This window comes from Gopherus evgoodei, chromosome 16 (assembly GCF_007399415.2).
Source record: "Gopherus evgoodei ecotype Sinaloan lineage chromosome 16, rGopEvg1_v1.p, whole genome shotgun sequence".
Taxonomy (NCBI): domain Eukaryota; kingdom Metazoa; phylum Chordata; order Testudines; family Testudinidae; genus Gopherus; species Gopherus evgoodei.
Genome location: NC_044337.1, coordinates 9,062,339 through 9,081,846, shown reverse-complemented (window position 1 = coordinate 9,081,846; position 19,508 = coordinate 9,062,339).

Here is a 19,508-nt window from a genome sequence, read left to right as displayed (position 1 = left end):
AATGCAGTCACCAGGGCGGGCATTAGACTTGCTGGGGCCCAGGGCCAAAGCCAAAGCTCAAGGGTTTCAGCCCTGGGCAGCGAGGGTCAGGCTACAGGCCCTCCCCCTGGGGTGAAGCCCTTGGGCTTCGGCTTTGCCCCACCACCACCTGGGGCAGTGGGGCTCAGGCAAGCTCAGGCTTCGGTCCCTCCTGGGGTCGTGTGGTGATTTTTGTTGTCAGAAAGGGGTTGAGGTGCAAGGAAGTTTGAGATTTGCTAGTTTGAGTAGTGGTGGCTGGTGAGCCCTGGTAGCACAGGCTTCAGCATGCGTTAGCTGTCCAAGTAATTGCCCAGGGTCCTTGGCGTGCTTCTCTGGCCCATGCTGCCATGGTTTCACTGCTGCTGAGACCCCAGCTGGCTAGATCGAAGCCTGCTTGGGTGTGACCGCAATCTAGACATCCCCTCAGAGTCACATTTCCCCCTGGTCCCCCACCCACCCACCCACCCACCCTTTGCTCTGCATCGGGGATCACAGCTTTTCATGGAGCAGCTCCCTCTCCCATTGTGTTAGTGGGGCAGCAGAACCACGGCCACATTCGCTCACACTGGGCAGTGACCGATGAGTAGCCCCTGTTCTGCCCCCTGTAGCTAGAGTCACAATCTGAGCAAGGATGAGCATAGATCCTATCTCTCACTTACTCCCCTGTCTTACCAAAGAAGAGCTGTGGTCGTCTAGCCCTGGGTGAGTAACCCCCTTGCAGTCAATGGGACTATGGGAAGAATTAAATATTACTTAGATGATTTGAGGTGGCAGGATCTTTTTCTTATTAATTTACTTTGAGAGTTGAAGGCCAGGAGGGACCAACAGGTAATCTAGTCTGACCTCCTAAATATCACAAGTCACCAACACCACATAGCACCCACCCACTAAACCCAACAGTGGAAATGAGACGAAAGTATCACAGTCCACAGGAGACTAGACTATTTTGTGCTTTAGGCAGAGAACAGGAAGGATCGAGGTGCACAAGTGCTCAAGGCCCCCACGGTGAAAGGAAAATGACCAAGTGAGAGAGACCCAGATAATCCTTGCAAGTGACCAACACCCCCACGCTGCAGAAAACCCCAATGTCACTGCCACTCTGGCCTGGGGGGAAATTCCTTTCTGCGCCCACCTATGGTGATCAGTTATAGTAGTTCTGCAAAACAGACAAGCCAACTAATTAGCGACTCCGTCAGTGGCAGTTCCAAGATCTCTTTGTTCCTGTGAGAAAACAAAATCACTTCATTAGGGAAAGACTAGAAATGTGCACCCAGTTTCCATTTGAAACAGATGAGCTCTGCAGAAAATGAGCAAAGACTGAGCAGTCAAATCATTTGCTTTCGGATTTATTTTATTGCAGTTTATTTTTATTTTGGTAAACGATGCAACTGTGAATGATGTTTTTACAATTGGATTTGTAACACCACTTCTGGCAAAGACACAGGATCTGAATCTCATTTACATTCAAGCCCCTTTCCACCACTCTGGCAGCACAAAGAAGCTTTCCAATGGACACAAATTACATTTACACTCATTTTAAAGCTGGAGGTATAAATTAGAATCAGGCCCATAGTTTATAATGATGATGGTTTATTCTCTCTGCTGCACAGGAGAGGGGATTTGTTGGTTGTAGAGCCATCTTAGTTTTCCACATACTCTAAAATATAGCAGAATGACCTGAAAGTTCAGTTCTTTACTATTAGGGAATTCACAGACAGACAGCAAGAGCGAGACATACACAGTTTGATATTAGAAGCCAGTTTCTATATGTTCTACCCATTATAACAATTCTTAGCACTTCTATAGCACCAGTTGCCTAATAATCTCAAAGCGCCTTACAACATGCAATAACTGCTTCACAATACCCCTGTGATTGTGTCAGACAATGTATATCCATCTTTAGGCCCTGGTTCAGCAAAGCACTTAAGCATATTCTTAATTTTAAGTATTTTTTTTTAACTCCCAGTGAGTTCAATGGAATTTAAGCATGTGCTTACACTGAATGGGGATGGATTTAAGCACATAACTAAAGTTAAGTGTGCGTTTGAGTGTTTTGCTGAATCAGGAAAACTGAAGTGCAGGGAAATAAAATGGTTTATTCAAGGCCACAGGGTGAAGCATCGACAGTGGTGGGAATTAGAGCTGGGTGAAGACTGGATTTTTTTGTCTCATCGGCCATTTTTGAAAAATCAAAAAGAAGCAAAAAATCATTTCCAGTCAGAACAAAAATGAAAATGTTTGAACTCTTCTCTGAACTGGAAAGTTAAAAAATAAATTTTAAACAAACTTTTTTTTTCAATTTAGACCATTTTTACCCATTTTAAAATCTTAATAGAAAATTAAACACATTGTAATGATTAAAAACTTAAATTAAATAATTTGTTTTTTCAAGCCCCCCCAAAAGAGAAATAAAAACAAAAACTCATCACATTTCATTTAGAAAATGTTGAAACAGACATTTTTTGTGACTTAATTTTTTTTTTCTGAAATGAACAATTTGGTGAAACTGACACAAGTTTGCAGAACACTTTGATGTCGCCAAATTTGAATTTTTCATCCAAAAAAAAAAAGTTTCAGATGAAAAATTTATGCCCAGTTCTAGTGGGAATAGAACTAAGCTGTCTGGATTGTTAGTGCCCTGTTTCGTTCCTAGACCTTTATGTTTCATATTAATTAATATTGTGTTCAGCATATTTTGTCTCAAATAGACTTTGCTATACAGTAATAAGTACCACTTCCTTGGTCTGTCCCTCTCCCCAGTACTGGGTGCTGTCTCTCTCCTCAGTTACCATCCACATGTCTCACTACGGCTACTGGGGTGATGTCTGCATACTTGCATCAAGTGTGTAGCTTGAGCAGTGTTGGTTTGTCTTTTCAGTTAACGTGCATAAACTTCCTGCAGCATTAAACCCTGACTGATGTGTTCTCTTTGCTACAGGCAAGTTTGCATCCTGGATCAATGTCCTCCCCTCCAAGGATTCCTTACAGAGAGTTGTTTCATTGTTTCCATGCATAACATGGCATAACAAGTGTTTGCAATATTTATCTGCTATAAAACATTTTTCCCCACCTCTTTGATCTGAACAATATCTTTGAGGTCCCTACCCATTTCCATTCCATAAAATGTGGCTTTCCTTACGGTTGCATTCAGAAATATATTTCCCTAAGGATTCAAGCCCACTGGAATTAATTTTTCCAGACTGATTCCAATCCCTCCATCATTTCCAATGGGATGTGATTTTGCACAGGCAGGTGCTATTTTAATGATCACCCTCCTGAAGCTGGGAACTTGTTGTGTCATCTCGGATGAGCTGCACAATGAGTCACTGCGCGGTGGGGAGAGGAGAATTACCTTGAAGAGGTGGGTCAATTCATCAGCCTGTCGGAGGTCCACTGCTTTCGTTTCCCTTTGCTGCTGAAGAGCTGAGGTCAGGGGGAGAGAGGGATGGAAAGACAGATGATGAAGGCAGATGAGGTGACCATAAGGAATGTGTACAAGCCAAAACCAAATATCATGAGTTTCATGCTATTAATGTGCTGGTGGTGACATCTAGGGATTTAGCCTTGAGAAAACACTTCCTGGGAAGATAAGGTTTTGGCTCCTTTTGCCGGCTGCACTAATAACCACAATAGTCTTGGCTAAGGGTGGTGAAATGTGAGGCGTGGCAGATCTTCCCTGAAATCTCCTGCATCTTTCTGTAGATGTGGTCCCATCTACAGAGGGCTTGCCGAATACTTGGGGGTCTTGCTACATCAAGAAAGGAGTAGGAGGATGTGGATCCCATTTCTTTGCTGATAGTGACTGAGTGGAGCCAGTGGCAATGAGAATGCGCACACTGGTGGAAACATAGCTTGTATGCGTTCTGCCACTGGTCAGACCAGACTGTAGAGAACTCCAGCCCAGGGGAAGGTGGATCTCAGGATTTCTACATGCAGGAAACTGTCTACATCATCAGTTACATAGAATTGATTTTTCTGTCATTTTAAATTCTCCAATAAATGGTATGCAGAAGGAGTGAGAGAAGCCTTCGCCCCCTCTTGCTCAGATGTGAGCATTTATCACCACTGGAAGAGTAAGAACTAACGGCAATACAGCTCAGCTTTATTGCTGGTGCTGGGATAAGGCAGGAACAGATCTGGCTTTTGTAACAGTTCTGTTACAGTTTCCAAAATAAATGATAACTCTGTACATCACAGCCATGCAAGACCTCTGAGATTTGCTTTGAAGCTGGACCGATGCAAAGAGTTTGGATTATTATAGGATTTCAGAGTCGTGCAAGCCAGATGCAAAACCTGAAGGATTCACTGTGCAGGGAGTATACAACTGGATGTCTAGAAAGGTATGAAGAGAATCTTTTCTGTTTGCCTTAGAAAACATCTAAACCAGAAATCCGGACCGCCAGATACTTTTGAACGGAGCCCCAAATTTTTATTTATTATCTAAACCAATAGTCCAGCCATTAACTAGTGTTTTAAAGGAAAAGGACTCCCCACTTGAAGGAAGGATGTAGAGCAGTGGCTCACTTGCGGCCCAATCAGCACACAGCTGTGGCCCATGTGACATCCACAAGGCCATGCAGGCAGTATATATATGTTGTGTGGATGCAGCCCACATAACACGGGAAACTGCATATGCAGCCCACAGTGGTAAAACTGCTGATGTAGAGTCTAAACCAAAGATTTCTAGGGCTATAAAAACTATGTATTCTAATGACCGATCTTGTAATTGAACCACTGAGTTCTTCAAATGATCAGAAGAGCAAGTCTGTCTGATGTCACATTTTGGTCTCCTAGATCCTTCTTGGGGGCTTGCAATTAAATAGACGTAAGATTATCCTGGTATCTCAGGAAAGGAAGAGTTTTGAGATCATGTTCGTTGTGCAGGGATGAAAACTTATCCATGAGAAAGGAAAGAATCTTGGGAAGGGATTTTCAGCAGCACACAGAGTTGGTTTAATGCTGCTCCCATTAAATTCACTGGGAGTTTTCGCATTGACTTCGATGGCAGCAGAGTTAGGCCAATGCTGAGCATGTTAGAGCATGTTTGGTCTATGCCTCTAGGCAATGAAGTCTGGAGAGACCATCAAATACTTGTACTTTAGTGGTAATCCATGCAGTCAATACATTCAAGAATACATCATGACATAGAAGCAATGTAGACTGAAAGATCCTGGCAGCAAGTCAGTTCGTATCCTGTAGAAAACTCCACAGCAATTGAGAGAGGGCCAGACTCTCAGCTGGTGCTAATCAGCACAACTCCACGGAAGTCACTAGAGATGCATCAGTTTACACCTGGCTGTGGATATGGTCCAGAATAGATGTAGGTACCTTGTGTATTCTGATCACTTTGCATCATTACTTAGTGTGCATGGGTGTGTGCATGTACACAAGCAGAAAGCCCAATGTTCAGCCCTTGCTTGTGCAAGTAGTGCTTGTTGATGTGAGCTGTCGGTGGGATTACTCATGTGAGTAAGAGCTTTAGGACCTGTCCCATAATCAGACAGTTTTCTGTATAATAATATTAATAAAAGCTAGCTCTGATATAGCACTTTTTATCCATAGATCTCGAAGCACTTCTCAGGCTACATCTTCACTACCCTCTGTATCAGCGGGTAGCAATCGATTGCTCGGGGATCGATATATCGATCCCCAAACACACTTATATCGATTCCGGAACTCCACCAACCCGAATGGAGTTGCGGAGTCGACATGGGGAGCCGCAGACATCGATCCCGCGCCGTGAGGACGGTGAGTAATTTGAGCTTAGATACTTCAACTTCAGCTACATTATTCACGTAGCTGAAGTTGCGTATCTGAGATCGATTTTCCCCCGTAGTGTAGACTAGCCCTCAGGGTCAAAAGGAGGTAACGCTTTGGAGGCTGAAGTATTCCTGGCTCTGACATCAGCAGCCATAAATATGCAGATACCCACACAGTGGTGAAATGATTGACCATGTCCACTCGATTTACACAATTCTGGGTGCTCCGAATACAAGCCCAGGCCCATTGCATTAAAGAAATGACCATATTTCCTCCAACACAAGCAGCAATTCAGTGTCTCTGGACTAGTAGCATCTGGCATGAAGCACGTATGTTGTTTCCAGAAACTCAAGGCAGAAGGGCATTTTAAAGCAAACAAAAGGTTGAAATGCTCTAATTTCAGCGAGCACTTGGAAGAAGGATTTGGGTGCAGGCTGTGGAAATGCAGCCAGCACTTGAGCTAACCCCAGGCTGTGTGACGTATCACAGCAGCTATGAAAAACAAGGACTCTTTTACACTTCAGCCCTCTCCCTCCTATGGGGTGTCGCACCGAGCTGAGTGTTACCTGACTTTGATGTTCTCCATACAGACCACATATTTGTTCATGTTTATATGGTCTGACAGTGAAGGAATAGCTCTGCTTAACATCCCCTGGGTTTCCTTGTGGGCAGTTTTAAACATAACACAGCATGTCCAACAGCCAGTCAGACCCAGTCAGCCAGCACTTGTGTCTGACGGAGCAATGGATGAGATCACTGATTGCTTGCGTAGATTTCAGACTTACAGCCTCTGCTGCGTGAAGATATTTGGAAAGCTCCTATCCCATCCAAATAGGGATAGGAAAGTACTGAGGTGGATGTAAGAGGTCAGCAAACTAGCACTTTCCTCCTTAAACAAAAAAGAAAAAAACTTCCAGCGTGTTTCAAATATATATATATTTTTTAGCCAGTCTGAGGAGCTATTCAAAAATAAAAATCTCTGAGAAATTACACTGGCTGTGCAAGTTTAGTGAGCCAGATCCTATCTCCTGATTATATTTATTCAATCTCAGTGAACCAGCTGCCCCTCATTGTCCATTCACATCAGCTGAAACTCCATTGACCTCACTGAAATTATTCCTGATTCACATCAGGGTGAGTGAGAACAGAATCAGACATGCTTTATGGAACATCCTCTGTCAAATTCTGCCCTTGTTTATGTTAGCATTCTTTGTAATACTAGGTGCCCCACCTGAAATCACTGTTAGATGCTTTGCATGCATATAGGATCAGTCCCTGCCACAACAGCTTAGAATTGAATAGAGATGGCTTAAAGAAAGCATTAATATCTCTGCTTTACAGGTAAGGAACGAAGGCATAGAAAAATGAAGTGAGTTAGCTAAGGTTGTACAAAAACTGTGCAGGAGGAATTGAAAACAATGATCAGGAGGCACTCAAAGTCTAGTGCTTTAACGGCAGGACCACCTATCTCTCACCCTCCTGAGTCTTGTGTGTTTCCATATTTTCAGTTTTCATGATTTATTTCAGATTAACAGAACAAAAAGCAACAACAAAGAAAGAACGAATGTAACATCTTCAGAAGACAGAAGGTGGCGTGTGTGTCACTGAAGGATCTTTCACCTGGCTCCCAGCCTGCTGTGTTTATCTGTATAGGAAGCATTTCTGAATAAAAAGGACTGACCGTGAAATCAACAGGATGATGATCTTCATCGCAACTTAAAGGGCTTGAAATGGGAGAACTTTCAGAGGGAGAAACCTCCAACTAACCATAGATAGAGAGAAGGAATGGAAGAAGAGGAAAATACACATATTTAAGAAAGGAACCTGAACTGTATGTCCCAAATTGTTCAAACATTATCAGCATTGGGTGAAATTCACCTCTGTGCAGAGGATCCAAACAAGGCCCATGTATCTCATATGTACCACTTAAACCCTCCCAACTGGGATCTCTTCAGAACTGAGGCCCATTCCCCATTTCTCTCCTAATTTTTCTCTGCATGGACTGAAATAGAGAATTTAAAATGATGTCATATCCAAAAAGAGAGCCCAACCAGCTGGAACTGTATTTGTGTTCAGTGTCAATGGGGTTACATGCAACAAGCCAAAATCTTCATTTTTAAAAGGCAATTTAGCTCAAGTGGCCAGTAGGCTGAACTGCAAGGAAGTGACATCTAGGGATAATGAATTCACTACAGAGCTCCCTAAATGACGTACGTTCATTTATATCAAATATCTCCTCCGAGAGACCATCCAACCTCTTCCAGTCATTAAAAACACTGGACAAAGCCAAGAAGGGGATACCACAGTGTTATTGCAAAACAAATGCGGTAAGAGGAGATGGGGAACCAGGGAAATCCTGATGTACATGCATGCTTCCCTCAAGCTGATAGTCCTTCTGGTTGCAGGAGAAGGTTATTCAGCTTTTGGCTATGAGCAAAAGCTCTGCTGTGAAGATGAAACCAGAGTGGAATTAGTTGACCCCCAAGCCACCTTCACTAGGGCTGGCTCCAGATTTTTTGCTGCCCCAAGCAAAAAACAAACAAACACAAACAAAAAAAGCCAGAATGCTGCCGCCGAAGCAAAAAAAAAAAATGGCCAAAGTACCGTCCCTTGAAAAGTACCACATGGAATGCTGGTGCCTAAAGCCTGCCCTGACCTTCACTTAGTAACAAGATGGAAAAAATGGGACCAAACCCAGAGCCAATGTTGGCGGGTTGGACAGTTGAACTGTACATTAAGGTAAACATGAATCTATTCTGTTTGCTTCACACAGCTGAGTTTCACTACATCTCATTGGTAGCATGCACAACAGCCAAGCAAGGCAGCACCATTTCAGACAGAAGAGATCCATTCCACAGCATGTGCTAGAGCAACTGATATTAGCCTTAATCTTTCCCAAAGAATCGGGAGGCTGAAGCCACCTGGGAAGTGATTTGAAGTGGTGTAAAATTAAACGTATTTTGATTCTTGAGTTCAGAATGGGTTTTTTTCAACTCATAGAGGCAAGGACTGAGGGATGGCAGAAGCTGTGACAACCAGGGTAGAGGTATTAGGGGTCTGATTCCCCATGTCACATCCGAATAACGCAGTGATATATCAGGTCCTAGGAGGAAACAATAAATAGCACCGGATCCTCAGATGATGTAAACTGGCCCAACTCCACTGAAGTCAATGGAGCTAGGTCCATTTACAGAGAATATCAGGGTTGGAAGGGACCACAGGAGGTCATCTAGTCCAACCCCCAGCTCAAAGCAGGACCAATCCCCAGCTAAACCAGCTGAGCATCTGGCTCATAACCGACAATACATACAAAGAGTCCGTTTCACTGGTGTGCTTTTGCTGCGTCATACTACTTGGATATAAAAAAATGTAAACCTAGCTTAGGTGGCTAGTAAAATAAGGCACATGAGTACTTTGTATCGCCACACCGTCCTCGTGAATCAGGAACACTATTTTTAAAAAGTGAATTTAGCGCTCTAGCATCAAATAACATTGCCTGTGCAGCCTCAATGCAGCCTCTTTGTGCGTATAAATTACAATATTTCAATTATGTGATCACATCCAGTGGTTCTCCCCCACCACAAGACCCCTGTCTCCTTCAGCCATCTATTGAGTGTTTTTCTTTATCCCTATCAGTCAATATGTGGCCCCATGCATTTATTACTGCCCTGCATCTAAACCCTGGAATGGTTGAAAGAATATTAGCAAGGGCAAGACAGTGGATTTTTTTTCCCCTCAGATCTCATTCCCAGAAACAGCTGAACTGTTTTAGTTCACACTTTCCCCCCAAATTCCACCAGAAACAGACACTCAACATGGAAAATTTCAGCCCAAACTGTTACAATTTGGGAAAGTTACACGCAACTGAAAATGAGGTCGTTCAATGGAAAGCACTGGGCAACCTTAACTATAGGTTTTGCTATCTGCACTGTTTATACTTGTCTTCCAGATAGACCAAGGAAGGCCCCGTTTGCCAACTGGCCAGATTCCTGGTACCTTTTGACACATTTTTCACTCATTGTAAATATTTACAGAGATGGTTATCCTTGGAATGACATCATCTTTTTCCAGATAGATTTAGTCCAGCATTAACGACAACAAAAAAAGAAGTGATAAATATATCTGAGACTCTAGAAAAGCCCGAATGCTATGGTTGCCTGATACTGTCTTTTTAGAATGAGTTTTGAGGGAGAGAGGGAGAGGGTTAGTTTAAAAAGCACCAGGGACACCGGACCAAGAGTCTGTCAGATCCATAATGGTTTATTCTTCCATGGCACTCAGATACCATGATGATGAATGTGGTAAACCAGATTGCAAAGATTACAAAGGTACAGAGCTGTATTTTCAATCACAGGTGGTTGTCCCCTATGCAACAATTACTGGGTGAAACTCCGTGGGCTGTGTTATGCAGAGATCAGACTTGATGATCATTATGGTCTCTTTGAAATCTATGAGCTCACTTCTCCCTTGATTCTGAGCCCCCCCTTGGTTCCTGTGGCACCAGGGAGCCATTTGGATTTCTGATGGAACTGCTCACATGCTTAAAGCTAACCTCTTGTCTGAGTGTTTGCAAGTTTGGGACCTAAATTTGATTGTTGGTCATTAGTAAGAATCTCTTGCATTAGAGCAGATTGGAAAATGGGAAGGGGTTGGAATCTACAAATATTTGTGTAATGAACTGTTTCTGTTTTTCAATGACAATTTTGTGTCGACAGAAATTTTCCTACCTGCAGCTGTACTTTGCGCTTAAATCAGCACATTTGAATCTAAGGATCTCAAGGCAAGGAAGGATGGTCTTGTAGCGGAGACACAATCTTGGGCGCTGATAGAACTCAATTCTACTTTTGGCTGTGAAGGGGCTTGTTCCTTCACCCTTTATGTAAGGAGTTACTGTGAAACAGTGACCCTTAAAATCCCTTCTCCTCCCTGCTTTGTCAGGTAGAAGGGAAAGAAACTTTCCTTGTGCCATTACCCCTGTGGTGGGCCTCTGTGTCTGATCTTAATGTCTCTTTCACCTGGAAAGGAGTAACCTGAAACACCTGACCAGAGGACCAATCAGGAAACAAGACTTTTTCAAATCTGGGTGGAGGGAAGTTTTGAGTTTGAGTTCTTTGTCCTTTGTCTTGTGTCTGACCCTCTCGGCTCTGAGAGTGATCTTTCTGTCTCCTGGCTTTCTAATCTTCTGTTTCCAAGTTGTAAGTACAAAAATAGTAAGACAATAAGGTTTATATTGTTTTCTTTTGTGTTTACATGAGTGTAGTTGCTGGAATGTTTTGAATTGTATTCTTTTTGAATAAGGCTGTTTATTCATTTTTTTCTTAAGCAATTGACCCTGTATTTGTCACCTTAATACAGAGAGACCATTTTTATGTCCTTTTCTTTCTTTTTTATATAAAGCCGTCTTTTTAAGACTTGTTGGAGTTTTTTCTTTAGCGGAGACTCCAGGGAATTGAGTCTGCAGCTCACCAGGGAATTGGTGGGAGGAAGAAGTCAGGGGGGGAAAATCTCTTTTTGTGTTAGATTTACTAACCTGACTTTGCATACCCTCTGGGTGAGGGGGGAAGTACTTGTGTTTCCAGGACTGGAAACAGGGAGCATGGAGTCCCTCTGTTTAGATTCACAGAGCTTGCTTCTGTATATCTCTCCAGGAACCCAGGGAGGGAACACCTGGAGGGGGGAAGGGAAATGGTTTATTCCCCTTTGTTGTGAGACTCAAGGAATCTGAGTCTGGGGGTCCCCGAGGGAAGGTTTTGGGGAGACCACAGTGCGCCAGGCACTGTATAGATTCCTGGCTGGTGGCAGCTTTACCAGGTCCAAGCTGGTAACTAAGCTTGGAGGTTTTCATGCTAACACCCATATTTTGGACGCTAAGGTCCAGATCTGGGAAAAATGTTATGACAGTCAGGTAGAAGGGAAAGAAATTTCCCTTGTGCCATTACCCCTGTGGTGAGCCTCTGTGTCTGATCCTTAAGTGACTGCTTGCCAGGCTAATCTTGAGGAACGTCCTTAAGATAGTCCCCTGCCTCTCTGGCAGCCACCTCACTCTGTTTGAGCTGCAGCCTTTTAGTCCAGCTGTTGCTAGTTGGTCACAGCTGGGGAAGTAAATATTCTGTCCATTAACCCTTCATGGCTGCTATGATGTGGGGTTTAGAAACCCAATCACCATGCCTTAGTCGCAGACTTCAGGTTTGACCTTGGGCAAGTCAATTAGCCTTTTCTGCCTAAGTTTCCATCGGTAACATGGTGGTAATCGCATTCAGTGCTGTGAGACCCTCAGGCCACAGATAATATTAAAGCACTTGTATTAAAGCACTTTCCACCTGTTAATTCTCTCAAATAGCTGCCCCCAACATATGCATGCTCTTCAATGCCCCTTTCTCTCCTAGGCCAGTTCTAACATTATCACTATTTTGCTTAGGGGTGTTTGGTTTTTTTGTGTTGTTTATTTTTTACTGACATTTATACTGGAAAAAGCCTTAGTGTGAACACAGTTATACCAGTTAAAATGTGCCTTATACTCCTTTAATTATTCCCCTTCTGATGTGAGAGTAGCTGTAGCAAATACCAATATCATTAATAGCATTACCATAGTGCTTAGGACCTGCAGTCTTGGAAAAGCACCCCACTGTGTTAGGTGCTGTACACAGACCAAAAGGACAAAGAGCTTACAATCTAAATTGAACTGTTCCCATGTTAGGGGATTGTGCCACTTTACCTATCCCATTATAGTTAACGTGGCACAACTTTGTAACGTAGGCAAAGCCTAATATCACCTCTTCTCAAATGCATCCATCCTCTACACACTACACACTAGGTTTTCCAGACCTCTTAGAGGATTAGTCTGGGGGATGGAACATGGCTTCAAAGCTGCAGATCTGGCTGTTGGATCTTACGAACATGTCCTTGCAGCCAGCTGTGTTAAGCTCTTTAGCTGTCCTCTAGCCCTGCAGTCTGATCCCCCAGTCTGACCCCTGGAGTGATAGTCGAGAGGGAGTGAGTCCCTCTTCCTGCCCCCCAATATGTGCCGCCAGCATCTTCCTTAGCAACATGTGATTCCTGGAAGTCGTCAGTTATGCCTGAAGGGAACTGAACTAATCCTGGCCTGTGGAAGTCGGAGTAAACATTCTCCAAGATGACTTACTGTCTGTCACAACATTGTGCAAATCTATTTGTAACTGGGATTCTTGCAGGGTGAGATCAGTCCCCGCCACATGGCAGTGAGATCCAAGAGGAAGTCAGAGTGTGCATTGGGTTACATGATGATATCACCTTGCTCACTGCAGCCATATGCGTGTGGGTCTGTTCCCATATGAGAACCTCTGGGAGTTTTATGAGACTGATTCAGAAGGCTCAAAGGTCCCCCTTTCTCCCATCCCCAAGGAGCCATGTTTAAAGATGATTCAGATGTGTCTGCAGCCCCCCATCCAGCACATGCTGTTCAGACTGGGTGGATGGGGTCCAAACTGATGATTATTAAATACAGTTGAGATTAGCTGACTTGTGAGAGGCTCATTAAAAAAGACAGCCTTGGCTGCTCTGGTGTGATTGCAGTGCCCCCGCTATCACTTGTTCTAGGTTTGAAGAGCGAGTGCACTGAAAATAGCAGGGTGGCTTCGGCACCCTAGGGGGTGACTTGGCCAACCCCCCCCAAAGTATAAGCCTGCCCAGCCGCACGGGGCACATATTCAGGTGACTGTCCCAAGCTGGGCCCATGCCGTCGCATCCACACTGCTATTTTTAGCATGTCAAACAGAGCTAGTACATGTCTATTTACCTGGCATAGGCACCAACTCTGGGGGTGCTCCGGGGCTGGAGCACCCAGGGGGAAAAAATAGTCAGTGCTCAGCATCCACCAGCAGCCCTGTGGATCAGCTCCTCCTCCTCCCTCCCAGCACCTCCTGCCCACCATGATTAGCTATTTGTCGGCATGTAGGAGGTGCTGGGGGAGAGGGGGAGGAGCAGGGGCAGGAAGAGGTGTGGGGGATGGGGTAGAATGGGGTGGGTGAGGGTGGGGGGGGAAGAAGGGCAGGGGTGAGGGCTTGGGGGAAGAGGTGGAGAGGGGGTGGGGCATGGGGCAGAGCAGGGCTCGAGTACCCCCAGGGAACTGGGGGAGTCAGTGCCTCTGACACCTGGGCTGGGAACCTTTTTCCTAGCTGCTGTGTAGACATATGCGTAGCCCTATTTTCCTCCCTAGATGGTGTCACAAAGAGTGCTCTTTTCTATCCCCTAGCACTCCACTCAATGAACAGTGGCATTTCCAAGCACAGGTCAAAGAACTTCATCAAGCTGGAGATAAGTTTGAAATATATATCAGTTTCTGCAGTGCCAGAGACATTGACAGAATTTTGTAGCTATCCAAGCACAAAAATCCCAAATTCCAACTCTATGGCGGCATGCAACAGAGCTGCACTGGGATTCCTCCTCGTCCACTTGCAAGGGTCCAAGAACTATACCCATATACCCAGCTTTTAAAATCTTGGCAGGCAGCCCCTCTCTCCATGTAATGCTCCTTTCCTTTGCTTTTGGAATGTACTTGAATGTATATTCAGCAGCTCAGGGGAAATCATTGCAGCCAGTTAGGAATGATAATGTGGAACCGAAAAATCCCACTTTGCCCTATAGAGGAAACAGACAAGGCTGTGTAATCAGGGAAGTGCTATGCTGGTCTGAGTATGTAGAGGGAAATGCAATGCTGTAATATCTGACTCAGGTGCAGTCCAAAAACCCAGCAACCTGGGAAATTGCAGGCCGAAAGCCCCTCCGTAAGACATTTAAAAAAAAAATTAGTTTCTGGTACTTTCCAATATTCTTTTCCTTTTGTTTTCTCTTTCCTAGGCAGGCCAGCTCTCCACTTTGAGAGAGCCTTCCTGGACATCCTGTCCAAACAAATCCCCGCCACCCGACCCTCACCAACTGCTATGGAAAGCAACGAAATATTTTGTAAGCTCAATTTAGACTTTTTAGCAACTTGAAAAGTATTGTTTCCTGCCAACGCATCAGCATTATCATTGTTATCAAATATCCTGCTTTTTCATTTCATTAGTCAAAACTGTTTTGTTTTGTTTTTTAATCAATACAAAAATTTGCTCAGGCAGAAAGAAGAAGAGCTTAGAAGCTATAGCAGTGGACTGGGACTTTGGAGTTCAATTCCTGGCTCAACCCCTGCCTTCCTTTGTACTGATGACCGAGTTGTGGGTGTAAGGCCCTGAGCAGATACAAAATTGATATCTGCAGATATTTGCAGAGTTGCAGGGCTCTACCAGGAACCACAACGGCAAAATCAGCAGCATGTCAGGCCACTGCTTGCAGGAGCCAGTGCCCAGCCCAGGTAGCTCCTCCGGTGCAGCTGTACCACCCTGAGCCCAGCCCCTTGGTGCAGGCACCAGGCTCAATAGCAGCTCTCTGTGGTTGTGCTACGGTGTGCAAGTGGTTCGCACGCTCCCAGACAGGAGACGCAGACAGCTGTGTGGAAGGAACTCCTGTCCGGGAACATGCGAGGTGCTTGCACACCCTAGCACAGGGGTCGGCAACCTTTCAAAAGTGCTGAGCTGAGTCTTCATTTATTCACTCTAATTTAAGGTTTCACTTGCCAGTAATACATTTTAATGTTTTTAGAAGGTCTCTTTCTATACATTTATAATATATAACTAAACTATTGTTGTATGTAAAGTAAATAAGGCTTTTAAAATGTTTAAGGAGCTTCATTTAAGATTTAAATGAAAATACGGAGCCCCCCAGACCAGTGGCCAGGACCCGGGCAGTGTGAGTGCCACTGAAAATCAGCTTGCGTGCCATAGGTTGCCTCCTCCTGCACTGTCATGATCAACATTTCAATTAAAAGCACCCTACAGTCTTTAAATTCCACGCAGAGCTGCCAGGACCTCATGTTTGAAAGTCTCAGCTGAAAAGCCAGAACAAACAGCAAACCACAGTTTTTCTCTCTCTCTCTCTCCTCAGGATGAAGGGTTACTCAGGTGAGATATTGCCTGTTTTTCAGAGGAGACAATCTGAAGTGGCTGCAGCTGGTTGCAAGAGTCAGCTGTGGTCAATGGATAGTTTAGGGAGCAAGAGGAATCCTCTTCTCAAGCTATGTTTCTGAGTCTTCAGTCAGAGCTTGAATCCATTCTGAATGTGGGGCTAAATGGATAGCTGTCCGAGCATGGGTGGAAGCCCAGAAGGTACAGGGAGTGACTTTCCTGCCTTGCATCACATGGATATCTGCACTCCATGAGCATGAGCGTGGAAGGATGCTAGTGTTGCCAGCGATACTGCGTGACCCAGATGTGTCTGCAAGGATGGGACTTGGCCAGGATTCTACTGCCCTGCAACTTTCCCACACAACGGGCAGCATCTGGTGCCCAGATTAGGATGGGCGTGTGACTTGCAAAAGGGACTGTTGATGAATGAGCTCCCCCAGGACAAGTGGAAGCATCGTTCCTCTTGGCCTCCAGCTGCATACTATCTTGTTATGTTGAGAGGTACTGGTGATTGCATCAATCAGAAACCTCTAAGATTGGCTGGGGAAGCATCTTTTAATTAACATAACTGTCATGAGATGTTAATCAGAGGCCTCTCCCCTTCACCTAAGACTATAGGGGACTGTGAAGCTGCCCAGGGGTTTGGACTGAGTGGGAGGAGGGCTTTTGTTAAATAGTGAGAGGGAGAGAGAGGTGGGGTGGGAGGCAGAACACACACAACAGAGAAAGAAGCGGAGGCAAAAAGCAAGAAACCCAAGCAGTAGCTGATGAACACAGTGTGATCCTGGGAAAAGCTAGAGGGAGCATTTGGGTTGATTGGCTAAATAGACTTGGGGCTGTAAGATAAGAAACTGCTCTTGTTCTTGGTTCCTGCTGCATTTTGAGAAGCAGGACTTTTTACTTTCTTTATAAGTAAACAAAACTGCATCAGAGAAATATCCGACTCTCACCAATTTCTTCTTCCAACTGGAACATCCTAAGGGGCCCAGACTTTCACTAGCCACTCAGGTCAAAAAGGGCAACACCTCTTTGGGCCACCATTCGAGGGTGCTTACCTCCACACCCGGCCTGGGCAAACTAGTGCAGAGTTTGTGATGGAGACACATCTTTGCCTCTCAAGGAAATGGCTTGTCATGGGCTGTGTTTATTACTGACCTCCTCAAAGAGACCATTGATCATCTCAAGATATGTCATCGTGTGATTGGCCAGGACTAGAAATGTGCTAAGTACGATATTTTTTTTCTAATTTGATGGTGCATGAGCTAAAAAAAGATCTCAGACTCATTATTCAGATACTATTGTACGGCCACTGAGTCCTGTGTTTGAAGAGTAGTATCCTGCCTGTATGACCCTGATATCAGTGTGGCCATGCCTGCACGAATCTTAATTAGGCCTCTTATCTGAGTATTTAATATGTTCTTGGTACAGATTTTCAGTTGTCAACGCTACTGTGCCTCTTGGATTTAATCAGGAAAGGAAGCAACTCAGATTTGATGCAGGAAGTCCTGGAAAGGTCTGAGGCAAGCCCGATCTCACGCAATTTTCAGCTTGATTTCCACGATGATGACTGGGGTAAATTTGGTAAAGCTTAGGAAACGCATTCTGATCAGGTTTTCTCCTGGTAGACCTAGTCTCTTGCTGTCTTTTGCCCATTCACAATTAGAGATACTCCCTAAACCCCGGTCTCCGAGCCAGTGATTCAATGGTCAGGTTATTTGTGGTCTTAAGGAAAAAATAATATTCCATTGACGTGTTACGTCTCGCCTCATATTTCCTAATAATATGGCAGGAGACTGCACCTATACATTTCTGATGTCAAATTCAGTCACATGTAGAACCCCTCTTCCCTCAGGTGGAATATAGTCTGTTGACACAGTTGGCTTTAATGTTAACCACTTCCTTTCTTAGGGTCTGGAATACCAACCTTTGGACCTGACAGCGGGCCAGGTCCTGATCCCATTTGCAGCAGTCTAAATCTGCATAGCTCCATTGATGTCAGTAAAGCTGTTCTGGATTTACATCGGCTTAATCAAGATCAGACTCTGGCCCTCAATCAGGGCCGGTGCAAGGATATTTTGCAGCCTAGGTGAAACTTCCACCTAGTGCGCCCCCTTCCTTCCCCCCAGAGCATCACTTATTATAAACGTTCAAAAATGAATATTGCAGAATGTGGTATTGTTCATTAGAATTAATACACCTTTGGCTTGAAAACTTATTAATTTCATTATTTAGTCTATATATTTCATGAAAATATATGGCCTTGGGTCTCCTACATGTGGCTAGAGTCTCTCCTGTCCCTGCCCTCCCATGTATCTGGAAAGGGCTGTTTTGGGGATCAGAGCACAGAGCTGGGAGCCGGGACCTGGCTTCTATTCTCTACGCTGGCACCAACTCATTGGATGACTTCAGGCAAGTTACTGCCCCGTTCTGGGCTTCAGCTCCCCACAGAGCTAAGGTGTGAAATGGTTCCTTGTTCCTGGACTGGAAAGTGCAATGCAGGTGGGAGAGGGTGTCTAAAGGCCTGTCTTCAGCTTTGAGGCGAGGACAGAGTTCCAGCCTCCGTCATGACCATCCTGGTTGCTTTACTCTGCCCCACACCAATCACTGCTGAAGCCCCTTACTCAGAGAGCTCTGGCCCAGGGCAAAGGCATCAGTGTCATTCTGGGCCTGATTTTCAGAGCTGCTGAGCACCTGCATTCCCCCGATGTCTGTGGAACTCCAGGGTTCTCAGTGCTTCTGAAACTCAGGGCAATTTATTTTGAATGCTGAGCCAGGACTGAGTCTGCAAAGGCAGGTCCACATACACTGCTCAGTCCACAGCAGATCTCCCATCAATAACAATGCAAGGAATCAGGAGAATGATGAGGGGCGATTGGCCCAATGCTGGGAGTGGGGCAGATATGGCCTTAATGTGGTCACTAAATTTCTACCTAGTAAAGTTACTGGTGCATCTGCCGTCATTCAGTGGGAGAACAAAAATTCTTGGGTGCTGCGGCCTGCCCAGGGTTCAGCTGCACTTAACCTGAGTTGCTTGAACACTTGCAGTGGTTGTGCACCACACAGCTGGTCATCCATGTTACTTGAAAATCTGGCTCTGATGGCGTATTAATTAGACTTAACACTTACTGCCACGTTTCCTAGAGCTGTTGTCCCAGGCTGGCTGCAGACTCAGGCAGACAGAACTGTGTCAGCTAGACGCCTATCACCTTTGGAAGATTTTCCCTGTAGCCATAAGGGCTCGAGACAGCCTTGTTTCTTCGCTGAAAACTTACAGTGTGCTGCCCCTGAATCCCAGATTAATACCTTGTGTGGGCAGGTGCAGAGCTCAGGGCTTAAAGGCCTCTGCTCTAATGGTCTGAGCCAGCGCAGAACTTGGAGCCTTGATCTCCTGTGTTCAAAGCAAGACTCTGACAATAACTCACTGGGTGACCTTGGGCAAGTCACATCACTGTTCCCTGCCTCAGTTTCCTCAAAATGGGGCTCTATTTACCTGCTCCACAGGGCTGCACGGATGGATCGGGATGAAGCCTTGGAAGGTGGCACATGATAAGAACAGTTACACTTTTGCAGCTCGTTAACCCTGTATTGTCTGGCAAGGCCATGATCCATCCCCGCAAGTGGACCAGTGGCCACAGTCTCCTCTTCCTTTCCCCTGCCTCCCCTCCTGCCACTGCATTGCTGTCAATAGTAGGGTGACCAGACAGCAAGTGTGAAAAATTGGGACAGGGGGTGGGGAGTAATAGGAGCCTATAT